The 12,750-nt window shown below is 49.6% G+C and overlaps 1 protein-coding gene across 1 annotated transcript in view; it reads left to right on the plus strand.

Moving 5' to 3' along the window:
• The window catches only part of LOC128702806 (uncharacterized), a 106,262-nt gene that overhangs the window by 33,421 nt on the left and 60,091 nt on the right, over nt 1-12,750 (plus strand). The window lies entirely within an intron of this gene.

Here is a 12,750-nt window from a genome sequence, read left to right on the forward strand (position 1 = left end):
CCAGTAAGGAATTACTAGGATATACCAGCAAGTGATGCTCTCATAGGCAGAAGAAAACTCAGTCTTTTCAAAACAAACATTCACAAATTACTGAGGTATTATTCTCCACTATGCATCTGCCCCAGTTGGTTTATTTGAAGAGGCGGCGGCGTGGCTGTCTTAATGAATTACTACTCCAGTAAACTTGGAACTGTGATTAACCACTGTCTCTCTGGAGAATCTAACTCGGAAGTTTGCTATATGCAACGAAAGGGAATTGAAATACAAGTAATGGAATATTTATTGCCTTGTAGGCGCCTACCCTCACTAGTCTATCTGGCAGCATTTGTGGATCTCATTCGTAGATTTCTAGAGAGTGGATAAGTATTTTCATGTAGTTTTACATCAAAAGTTTTACGTGTTCACTTCATTGTGTCAAAAGTAGATTAATCCGAGGAAGGTGAAGCACCTTGTGAGAAGGTACAAGGTATCGTGGCCATCCGAGGAAAGTATTCTCTCTTCCATCTTGGGACCATTTATTTCGAAAATACTTGATAGCTAGATGCTATTAGTGGGGACTGATGGACTGCAATGGAAGACTGACTTTTAGAAATGATTTCATATTTGAAAGAGCCTCAACCTCTGACTTTGCTAGCCAGATATCCACTTCTGAAGCCTCTCCCTGCTAGAATGTCGTCATGCAGTTTCCGCCTGAAACAGATGGTAACAAACTAGTAAAAGCTCTCTAGTTGCTTAAAGCTCAGATCCAGCTGAAACAGATGGCATGAAACTAGCAAAAACTCTAGTTGTTTAAAGCTCAGATCCAGCTGAAACAGATGGCAAGAAACTAGCAAAAACTCTAGTTGTTTAAAGCTCAGGTTCAGGTTCATTGCATCACTAATGTCTAATTTTAATACTACTTTACTTAGTACTGCATGGTCAAATATTATGTGGTTGATAGACTGAGCAAGTCTGAGTGATGCAACGGACAGGCAACAGATGAAGGAAGTCTGATCAGGCAAAACAATTTTGAAAGGAATGAAATCAACAGATGAAAAATTAAAAAGAAAATGTTTTGTAATAAAGTTGGTAGAATTACCGACAATATGTAAAGTAAAAGGACACAAGTGCAACTAATGTGACATTTATTGTGGCAACGTTTCGCTCTCCAGGAGCTTTATCAAGCCATTACGTAATGGCTTGATAAAGCTCCTGGAGGGCGAAACGTTGCCACAATAAATGTCACATTAGTTGCACTTGTGTCCTTTTACTTTAAAGAAAATGTTTTGAAAGATATGGTTTAGTGTGAGAGTAACATGTACGAGTGTGCAGGTTGGTTGAGCAACCAGAGAAAATATAAACTTCGAGAAATGTGGGTGATGTGTAAGAGGAAGGCGTTCACGCTAGTGTAGTGTATTGCACCACCTTGCAGTATCTAAAACTCACTCACAGTGCCTAGAACTGGCCTTCACACAACACCATGAACTCTGCGTTATTACACCCAGGCATAATAGATGAAAGATAACGAGAAATCTCGTACCCTTGCAATACAGTCAGGTTATGTTGGATGCTGGAACTCTTGATAATATGTTTAATTAGTTAGTGAACTAGTTATTAAGGTGCGAATGGTTGTAAGTGGAGCAGTGTTAGTAAGTGGAGCAGTGTTAGTAAGTGGAGCAGTGTTAGTAAGTGGAGCAGTGTTAGTGAGTGGAACAGTGTTAGTGAGTGGAACACACACACACGTATTAGGGTAATGAAACACGGCTGAGTTGAACCGTAGAGTCATGGTGAACACGAGAAATCTCGATCAGTTGTCACTAAGGGGTCAGTCTTATGTTTTTAGTTAGTTTAATATGTTTATTATGCACCCCATACCCATCCTGTGGGCGGTAGTCAAAAGATTACAGAGGTACATAATTGGTCCAGGGACTGGACTCCAAAGTTTTGATAGCTGAGCAAGTTACAGAGGTAATGTTAACTTCTTATTGTCTCTCTGCTCGTGATTATGGTAACGTTGGTTATACAAGTAACGGTGGTGACAAGTAATGGTGGTGACAAAAGTAACGGTAGTGACACAAGTAACGGTAGTGACGTAAGTAACGATTGTGATACAAGTAACTCATCGCCCGACCTTATAGTTGTAAATGATGGTCAGAGCAGTGTACCTCACATCGCAACACCAGAGCAGTGTACCTCACTTCTTAACACCAGAGCAGTGTACCTCACATATCAACATCAGAGCAGTGTGCCTCACTTCTCAACACCAGAGCAGTGTACCTCACATCGCAACACCAGAGCAGTGTACCTCACTTCTTAACACCAGAGCAGTGTACCTCACATATCAACATCAGAGCAGTGTGCCTCACTTCTCAACACCAGAGCAGTGTACCTCACTTCTCAACACCAGAACGGTGTGCCTCACCTCTCAACACCAGAACAGTGTGCCTCACCTCTCAACGCCAGAGCAGTGTGCCTCACCTCTCAACACCAGAACAGTGTGCCTCACCTCTCAACACCAGAGCAGTGTGCCTCACCTCTCAACACCAGAACAGTGTGCCTCACCTCTCAACACCAGAGCAGTGTGCCTCACCTCTCAACACCAGAGCAGTGTGCCTCACCTCTCAACACCAGAGCAGTGTGCCTCACCTCTCAACACCAGAGCAGTGTGCCTCACCTCACAACACCAGAGCAGAGAGCCTCACCTCTCAACACCAGAGCAGTGTGCCTCCCAACACTGTGCCTCACCTCTCAACACCAGAGCAGTGTGCCTCACCTCTCAACACCAGAACAGTGTGCCTCACCTCTCAACACCAGAGCAGTGTGCCTCACCTCTCAACACCAGAGCAGTGTGCCTCACCTCTCAACACTAGAGCAGTGTGCCTCATCTCTCAACACCAGAGCAGTGTGCCTCGCCTCCCAACACTGGAACACCAAGTTTCTCTCAACTCGGTGATGTTCCACACCAGCCTGAATATTAAATAACTTTTGGAGCCAGATGAGGTGGTGCTACCCATGGTGATGTAGGGAAGGTGGTGGCCTGGTGATGCAGGAAGATGGTGCCCTGCTGATGCAGGGAAGATGGTGCCCTGCTAATGCAGGGAAGGTGGTGCCCTGCTGATGCAGGGAAGATGGTGCCCTGCTGATGCAGGGAAGATGGGTGCCCTGGTGATGCAAGGAAGATGGTACCCTGGTGATGCAGGGAAGGTGGTGCCCTTGTAATGCAGGGAAGATGGTGCCACCCCTGCATTGGAAAAAAGATATATGACACAGCAGTGAAGGTAATCAGTGTCAGGTGCTCTCACACAGCAGTGAAGGTAGGCAGTGTCGGGGGCTCTTACACAGCAGTGAAGGTAGGCGGTGTCGGGGGCTCTTACACAGCAGTGAAGGTAGGCAGTGTCGGGGGCTCTTACAGAGCAGTGAAGGTAGGTGGTGTCGGGGGCTCTTACACAGCCGTGAAGGTAGGCAGTATAGGGGGTTCTTACACAGCAGTGAAAGTAGGCAGTGTCGGGGGCTCTTACACAGCAGTGAAGGTAGGCAGTGTCGGGGGCTCTTACACAGCAGTGAAGGTAGGCAGTGTCGGGGGCTCTCACACAGCAGTGAAGGTAGGCAGTGTCGGGGGCTCTTACACAGCAGTGAAGGTAGGTAGTGTCGGGGGCTCTCACACAGCAGTGAAGGTAGGCAGTGTCGGGGGCTCTTACACAGCAGTGAAGGTAGGCGGTGTCGGGGGCTCTTACACAGCAGTGAAGGTAGGCAGTGTCGGGGGCTCTCACACAGCAGTGAAGGTAGGCAGTGTCGGGGGCTCTTACACAGCAGTGAAGGTAGGCGGTGTCGGGGGCTCTTACACAGCAGTGAAGGTAGACAGTGTCGGGGGCTCTCACACAGCAGTGAAGGTAGGCAGTGTCGGGGGCTCTTACACAACAGTGAGGGTAGACACTGTCAAGTGCTCTCACACAGCAGTGAGGCTAGACACTGTCAAGTGCTCTCACACAGCAGTGAGGCTAGACACTGTCAAGTGCTCTCACACAGCAGTGAGGCTAGACACTGTCAAATGCTCTCACACAGCAGTGAGGCTAGACACTGTCAAGTGCTCTCACACAGCAGTGAGGGTAGACACTGTCAAGTGCTCTCACACAGCAGTGAGGGTAGACACTGTCAAGTGCTCTCACACAGCAGTGAGGGTAGACACTGTCAAGTGCTCTAACACAGCAGTGAGGCTAGACACTGTCAAGTGCTCTCACACAGCAGTGAGGGTAGACACTGTCAAGTGCTCTCACACAGCAGTGAGGCTATACACTGTCAAGTGCTCTCACACAGCAGTGAGGGTAGACACTGTCAAGTGCTCTCACACAGCAGTGAGACTAGACACTGTCAACTGCTCTCACACAGCAGTGAGGGTAGACACTGCCAGGTGCTCTCACACAGCAGTGAGGCTAGACACTGTCAGGTGCTCTCACACAGCAGTGAGGGTAGATACTGTCAAGTGCTCTCACACAGCAGTGAGGCTAGACACTGTCAAGTGCTCTCACACAGCAGTGAGGGTAGACACTGTCAAGTGCTCTCACACAGCAGTGAGGCTAGACACTGTCAGGTGCTCTCACAGCAGTGAGGGTAGATACTGTCAAGTGCTCTCACACAGCAGTGAGGCTAGACACTGTCAAGTGCTCTCACACAGCAGTGAGGGTAGACACTGTCAAGTGCTCTCACACAGCAGTGAGGGTAGACACTGTCAAGTGCTCTCACACAGCAGTGAGGGTAGACACTGTCAAGTGCTCTCACACAGCAGTGAGGCTAGACACTGTCAAGTGCTCTCACACAGCAGTGAGGCTAGACACTGTCAAGTGCTCTCACACAACAGTGAGGGTAGACACTGTCAAATGCTCTCACACAGCAGTGAGGCTAGACACTGTCAAGTGCTCTCACACAGCAGTGAGGCTAGACACTGTCAAGTGCTCTCACACAACAGTGAGGGTAGACACTGTCAAGTGCTCTCACACAACAGTGAGGGTAGACACTGTCAAGTGCTCTCACACAACAGTGAGGGTAGACACTGTCAAGTGCTCTCACACACCAGTCAGGCAGACACTGAGGGCAGTGAGGGTAGACACTGTCAAGTGCTCTCACACAACAGTGAGGGTAGACACTGTCAAGTGCTCTCACACAACAGTGAGGGTAGACACTGTCAAGTGCTCTCACACAACAGTGAGGGTAGACACTGTCAAGTGCTCTCACACAACAGTGAGGGTAGACACTGTGTGCTCTCACACAACAGTGAGGGTAGACACTGTCAAGTGCTCTCACACAACAGTGAGGGTAGACGAGACACTGTCAAGTGCTCTCACACAGCAGTGAGGGTAGACTCTGTCAAGTGCTCTCACACAACAGTGAGGGTAGACACTGTCAAGTGCTCTCATACAACAGTGAGACTAGACACTGTCAAGTGCTCTCACACAGCAGTGAGGGTAGACACTGTCAAGTGCTCTCACACAACAGTGAGGGTAGACACTGTCAAGTGCTCTCACACAACAGTGAGGGTAGACACTGTCAAGTGCTCTCACACAACAGTGAGGGTAGACACTGTCAAGTGCTCTCACACAACAGTGAGGGTAGACACTGTCAAGTGCTCTCACACAGCAGTGAGGCGAGACACTGTCAAGTGCTCTCACACAGCAGTGAGGGTAGACACTCAAGTGCTCTCACACAACAGTGAGGGTAGACACTGTCAAGTGCTCTCACACAGCAGTGAAGGTAGACACTGCCAGGTGCTCTCACACAGCAGTGAGGCGAGACACTGTCAAGTGCTCTCACACAGCAGTGAGGGTAGACACTGTCAAGTGCTCTCACACAACAGTGAGGGTAGACACTGTCAAGTGCTCTCACACAACAGTGAGACTAGACACTGTCAAGTGCTCTCACACAACAGTGAGGGTAGACACTGTCAAGTGCTCTCACACAACAGTGAGGGTAGACACTGTCAAGTGCTCTCACACAACAGTGAGGGTAGACACTGTCAAGTGCTCTCACACAGCAGTGAGGCGAGACACTGTCAAGTGCTCTCACACAGCAGTGAGGGTAGACACTGTCAAGTGCTCTCACACAACAGTGAGGGTAGACACTGTCAAGTGCTCTCACACAACAGTGAGACTAGACACTGTCAAGTGCTCTCACACAGCAGTGAGGGTAGACACTGTCAAGTGCTCTCACACAACAGTGAGGGTAGACACTGTCAAGTGCTCTCACACAACAGTGAGGGTAGACACTGTCAAGTGCTCTCACACAACAGTGAGGGTAGACACTGTCAAGTGCTCTCACACAACAGTGAGGGTAGACACTGTCAAGTGCTCTCACACAGCAGTGAGGCGAGACACTGTCAAGTGCTCTCACACAGCAGTGAGGGTAGACACTGTCAAGTGCTCTCACACAACAGTGAGGGTAGACACTGTCAAGTGCTCTCACACAGCAGTGAGGGTAGACACTGTCAAGTGCTCTCACACAGCAGTGAGGCGAGACACTGTCAAGTGCTCTCACACAGCAGTGAGGGTAGACACTGTCAAGTGCTCTCACACAACAGTGAGGGTAGACACTGTCAAGTGCTCTCACACAACAGTGAGACTAGACACTGTCAAGTGCTCTCACACAACAGTGAGGGTAGACACTGTCAAGTGCTCTCACACAACAGTGAGGCTAGACACTGTCAAGTGCTCTCACACAACAGTGAGGGTAGACACTGTCAAGTGCTCTCACACAGCAGTGAGGGTAGACACTGTCAAGTGCTCTCACACAGCAGTGAGGGTAGACACTGTCAAGTGCTCTCACACAGCAGTGAGGCTAGACACTGTCAAGTGCTTTCACACAACAGTGAGGGTAGACACTGTCAAGTGCTCTCACACAACAGTGAGGCTAGACACTGTCAAGTGCTCTCACACAACAGTGAGGGTAGACACTGTCAAGTGCTCTCACACAACAGTGAGGGTAGACACTGTCAAGTGCTCTCACACAACAGTTAGGGTAGACACTGTCAAGTGCTCTCACACAACAGTGAGACTAGACACTGTCAAGTGCTCTCACACAGCAGTGAGGGTAGACACTGTCAAGTGCTCTCACACAACAGTGAGGGTAGACACTGTCAAGTGCTCTCAAACAACAGTGAGGGTAGACACTGTCAAGTGCTCTCACACAACAGTGAGGGTAGACACTGTCAAGTGCTCTCACACAGCAGTGAAGGTAGACACTGCCAGGTGCTCTCACACAGCAGTGAGGCGAGACACTGTCAAGTGCTCTCACACAGCAGTGAGGGTAGACACTGTCAAGTGGTCTCACACAACAGTGAGGGTAGACACTGTCAAGTGCTCTCACACAGCAGTGAGGGTAGACACTGCCAGGTGCTCTCACACAGCAGTGAGGCGAGACACTGTCAAGTGCTCTCACACAGCAGTGAGGGTAGACACTGTCAAGTGCTCTCACACAACAGTGAGGGTAGACACTGTCAAGTGCTCTCACACAACAGTGAGACTAGACACTGTCAAGTGCTCTCACACAACAGTGAGGGTAGACACTGTCAAGTGCTCTCACACAACAGTGAGGCTAGACACTGTCAAGTGCTCTCACACAACAGTGAGGGTAGACACTGTCAAGTGCTCTCACACAGCAGTGAGGGTAGACACTGTCAAGTGCTCTCACACAGCAGTGAGGGTAGACACTGTCAAGTGCTCTCACACAGCAGTGAGGCTAGACACTGTCAAGTGCTCTCACACAACAGTGAGGGTAGACACTGTCAAGTGCTCTCACATAACAGTGAGGCTAGACACTGTCAAGTGCTCTCACACAACAGTGAGGGTAGACACTGTCAAGTGCTCTCACACAACAGTGAGGGTAGACACTGTCAAGTGCTCTCACACAGCAGTGAGGAGAGACACTCAAGTGCTCTCACACAGCAGTGAGGGTAGACACTCAAGTGCTCTCACACAACAGTGAGGGTAGACACTGTCAAGTGCTCTCACACAGCAGTGAGGGTAGACACTGCCAGGTGCTCTCACACAGCAGTGAGGCGAGACACTGTCAAGTGCTCTCACACAGCAGTGAGGGTAGACACTGTCAAGTGCTCTCACACAACAGTGAGGGTAGACACTGTCAAGTGCTCTCACACAACAGTGAGACTAGACACTGTCAAGTGCTCTCACACAACAGTGAGGGTAGACACTGTCAAGTGCTCTCACACAACAGTGAGGGTAGACACTGTCAAGTGCTCTCACACAACAGTGAGGGTAGACACTGTCAAGTGCTCTCACACAGCAGTGAGGGTAGACACTGTCAAGTGCTCTCACACTGTCAAAGTGCTCTCACACAGCAGTGAGGGTAGACACTGTCAAGTGCTCTCACACAACAGTGAGGGTAGACACTGTCAAGTGCTCTCACACAACAGTGAGGCTAGACACTGTCAAGTGCTCTCACACAACAGTGAGGGTAGACACTGTCAAGTGCTCTCACACAACAGTGAGGGTAGACACTGTCAAGTGCTCTCACACAACAGTGAGGGTCGACACTGTCAAGTGCTCTCACACAACAGTGAGACTAGGTCAAGACACTGTCAAGTGCTCTCACACAACAGTGAGGGTAGACACTGTCAAGTGCTCTCACACAACAGTGAGGGTAGACACTGTCAAGTGCTCTCACACAACAGTGAGGGTAGACACTGTCAAGTGCTCTCACACAACAGTGAGGGTAGACACTGTCAAGTGCTCTCACACAGCAGTGAGGCGAGACACTGTCAAGTGCTCTCACACAGCAGTGAGGGTAGACACTGTCAAGTGCTCTCACACAACAGTGAGGGTAGACACTGTCAAGTGCTCTCACACAGCAGTGAGGGTAGACACTGCCAGGTGCTCTCACACAGCAGTGAGGCGAGACACTGTCAAGTGCTCTCACACAGCAGTGAGGGTAGACACTGTCAAGTGCTCTCACACAACAGTGAGGGTAGACACTGTCAAGTGCTCTCACACAACAGTGAGGGTAGACACTGTCAAGTGCTCTCACACAACAGTGAGGGTAGACACTGTCAAGTGCTCTCACACAACAGTGAGGCTAGACACTGTCAAGTGCTCTCACACAACAGTGAGGGTAGACACTGTCAAGTGCTCTCACACAGCAGTGAGGGTAGACACTGTCAAGTGCTCTCACACAGCAGTGAGGGTAGACACTGTCAAGTGCTCTCACACAGCAGTGAGGCTAGACACTGTCAAGTGCTCTCACACAACAGTGAGGGTAGACACTGTCAAGTGCTCTCACACAACAGTGAGGCTAGACACTGTCAAGTGCTCTCACACAACAGTGAGGGTAGACACTGTCAAGTGCTCTCACACAACAGTGAGGGTAGACACTGTCAAGTGCTCTCACACAACAGTGAGGGTAGACACTGTCAAGTGCTCTCACACAACAGTGAGGGTAGACACTGTCAAGTGCTCTCACACAACAGTGAGGGTAGACACTGTCAAGTGCTCTCACACAACAGTGAGGGAGACACTGTCAAGTGCTCTCACACAGCAGTGAGGGTAGACACTGTCAAGTGCTCTCACACAACAGTGAGGGTAGACACTGTCAAGTGCTCTCACACAACAGTGAGGGTAGACACTGTCAAGTGCTCTCACACAACAGTGAGGGTAGACACTGTCAAGTGCTCTCACACAACAGTGAGGGTAGACACTGTCAAGTGCTCTCACACAGCAGTGAGGCGAGACACTGTCAAGTGCTCTCACACAGCAGTGAGGGTAGACACTGTCAAGTGCTCTCACACAACAGTGAGGGTAGACACTGTCAAGTGCTCTCACACAGCAGTGAGGGTAGACACTGCCAGGTGCTCTCACACAGCAGTGAGGCGAGACACTGTCAAGTGCTCTCACACAGCAGTGAGGGTAGACACTGTCAAGTGCTCTCACACAACAGTGAGGGTAGACACTGTCAAGTGCTCTCACACAACAGTGAGACTAGACACTGTCAAGTGCTCTCACACAACAGTGAGGGTAGACACTGTCAAGTGCTCTCACACAACAGTGAGGCTAGACACTGTCAAGTGCTCTCACACAACAGTGAGGGTAGACACTGTCAAGTGCTCTCACACAGCAGTGAGGGTAGACACTGTCAAGTGCTCTCACACAGCAGTGAGGGTAGACACTGTCAAGTGCTCTCACACAGCAGTGAGGCTAGACACTGTCAAGTGCTCTCACACAACAGTGAGGGTAGACACTGTCAAGTGCTCTCACACAACAGTGAGGCTAGACACTGTCAAGTGCTCTCACACAACAGTGAGGGTAGACACTGTCAAGTGCTCTCACACAACAGTGAGGGTAGACACTGTCAAGTGCTCTCACACAACAGTTAGGGTAGACACTGTCAAGTGCTCTCACACAACAGTGAGACTAGACACTGTCAAGTGCTCTCACACAGCAGTGAGGGTAGACACTGTCAAGTGCTCTCACACAACAGTGAGGGTAGACACTGTCAAGTGCTCTCAAACAACAGTGAGGGTAGACACTGTCAAGTGCTCTCACACAACAGTGAGGGTAGACACTGCCAAGTGCTCTCACACAACAGTGAGGGTAGACACTGTCAAGTGCTCTCACACAGCAGTGAGGCGAGACACTGTCAAGTGCTCTCACACAGCAGTGAGGGTAGACACTGTCAAGTGGTCTCACACAACAGTGAGGGTAGACACTGTCAAGTGCTCTCACACAGCAGTGAGGGTAGACACTGCCAGGTGCTCTCACACAGCAGTGAGGCGAGACACTGTCAAGTGCTCTCACACAGCAGTGAGGGTAGACACTGTCAAGTGCTCTCACACAACAGTGAGGGTAGACACTGTCAAGTGCTCTCACACAACAGTGAGGGTAGACACTGTCAAGTGCTCTCACACAACAGTGAGGGTAGACACTGTCAAGTGCTCTCACACAACAGTGAGGCTAGACACTGTCAAGTGCTCTCACACAACAGTGAGGGTAGACACTGTCAAGTGCTCTCACACAGCAGTGAGGGTAGACACTGTCAAGTGCTCTCACACAGCAGTGAGGGTAGACACTGTCAAGTGCTCTCACACAGCAGTGAGGCTAGACACTGTCAAGTGCTCTCACACAACAGTGAGGGTAGACACTGTCAAGTGCTCTCACATAACAGTGAGGCTAGACACTGTCAAGTGCTCTCACACAACAGTGAGGGTAGACACTGTCAAGTGCTCTCACACAACAGTGAGGGTAGACACTGTCAAGTGCTCTCACACAACAGTGAGACTTGACACTGTCAAGTGCTCTCACACAACAGTGAGGGTAGACACTGTCAAGTGCTCTCACACAACAGTGAGGGTAGACACTGTCAAGTGCTCTCACACAACAGTGAGGGTAGACACTGTCAAGTGCTCTCACACAACAGTTAGGGTAGACACTGTCAAGTGCTCTCACACAACAGTGAGGGTAGACACTGTCAAGTGCTCTCACACAGCAGTGAGGCTAGACACTGTCAAGTGCTCTCACACAGCAGTGAGGGTAGACACTGTCAAGTGCTCTCACACAACAGTGAGGGTAGACACTGTCAAGTGCTCTCACACAGCAGTGAGGCTAGACACTGTCAAGTGCTCTCACACAACAGTGAGGGTAGACACTGTCAAGTGCTCTCACACAACAGTGAGGGTAGACACTGTCAAGTGCTCTCACACAACAGTTAGGGTAGACACTGTCAAGTGCTCTCACACAACAGTGAGGGTAGACACTGTCAAGTGCTCTCACACAGCAGTGAGGCTAGACACTGTCAAGTGCTCTCACACAACAGTGAGGCTAGACACTGTCAAGTGCTCTCACACAACAGTGAGGGTAGACACTGTCAAGTGCTCTCACACAACAGTGAGGGTAGACACTGTCAAGTGCTCTCACACAGCAGTGAGGGTAGACACTGTCAAGTGCTCTCACACAACAGTGAGGGTAGACACTGTCAAGTGCTCTCACACAACAGTGAGGGTAGACACTGTCAAGTGCTCTCACACAACAGTGAGGCTAGACACTGTCAAGTGCTCTCACACAACAGTGAGGGTAGACACTGTCAAGTGCTCTCACACAACAGTGAGGGTAGACACTGTCAAGTGCTCTCACACAACAGTGAGGCTAGACACTGTCAAGTGCTCTCACACAACAGTGAGGGTAGACACTGTCAAGTGCTCTCACACAACAGTGAGGCTAGACACTGTCAAGTGCTCTCACACAACAGTGAGGCTAGACACTGTCAAGTGCTCTCACACAACAGTGAGGGTAGACACTGTCAAGTGCTCTCACACAACAGTGAGGGTAGACAATATTGTCTCCTGAGAATGACACTGTCCTACAGCACTCATGTTGACTTACAGTAAGCAAACTCACACTTCGCACACTCACCCATACACACACACACGCACACATTCACACAAATGTATATAGGAACAATACATAGGAACGACTGTGTGTGTGTGTGTGTGTTGATGTATACATGAAAGCCATGTACGGTATTTACCCTACATTCCCCTCAGATGGATTTATTGAGGTTGGTAAAGGGCTCTTGGTCCAAGGAACTAGAGCTATTCACCCCTTCGATATCCTGACTACCTCCCATTCCTCAACGTACAAGTACACGGAACATGTCCCAACGTACTAGTACAAGGCAGGAATATCTAATACACAACATCACACAAGTCCCTGTTGACATCACAAACATCCAGGATATCATCACTAACGTGTTTAACATCATAAACGTTCATGACATCAT

The sequence above is a fragment of the Cherax quadricarinatus genome, chromosome 79 (genome assembly GCF_038502225.1).
Source record: "Cherax quadricarinatus isolate ZL_2023a chromosome 79, ASM3850222v1, whole genome shotgun sequence".
Taxonomy (NCBI): Eukaryota; Metazoa; Arthropoda; class Malacostraca; order Decapoda; family Parastacidae; genus Cherax; species Cherax quadricarinatus.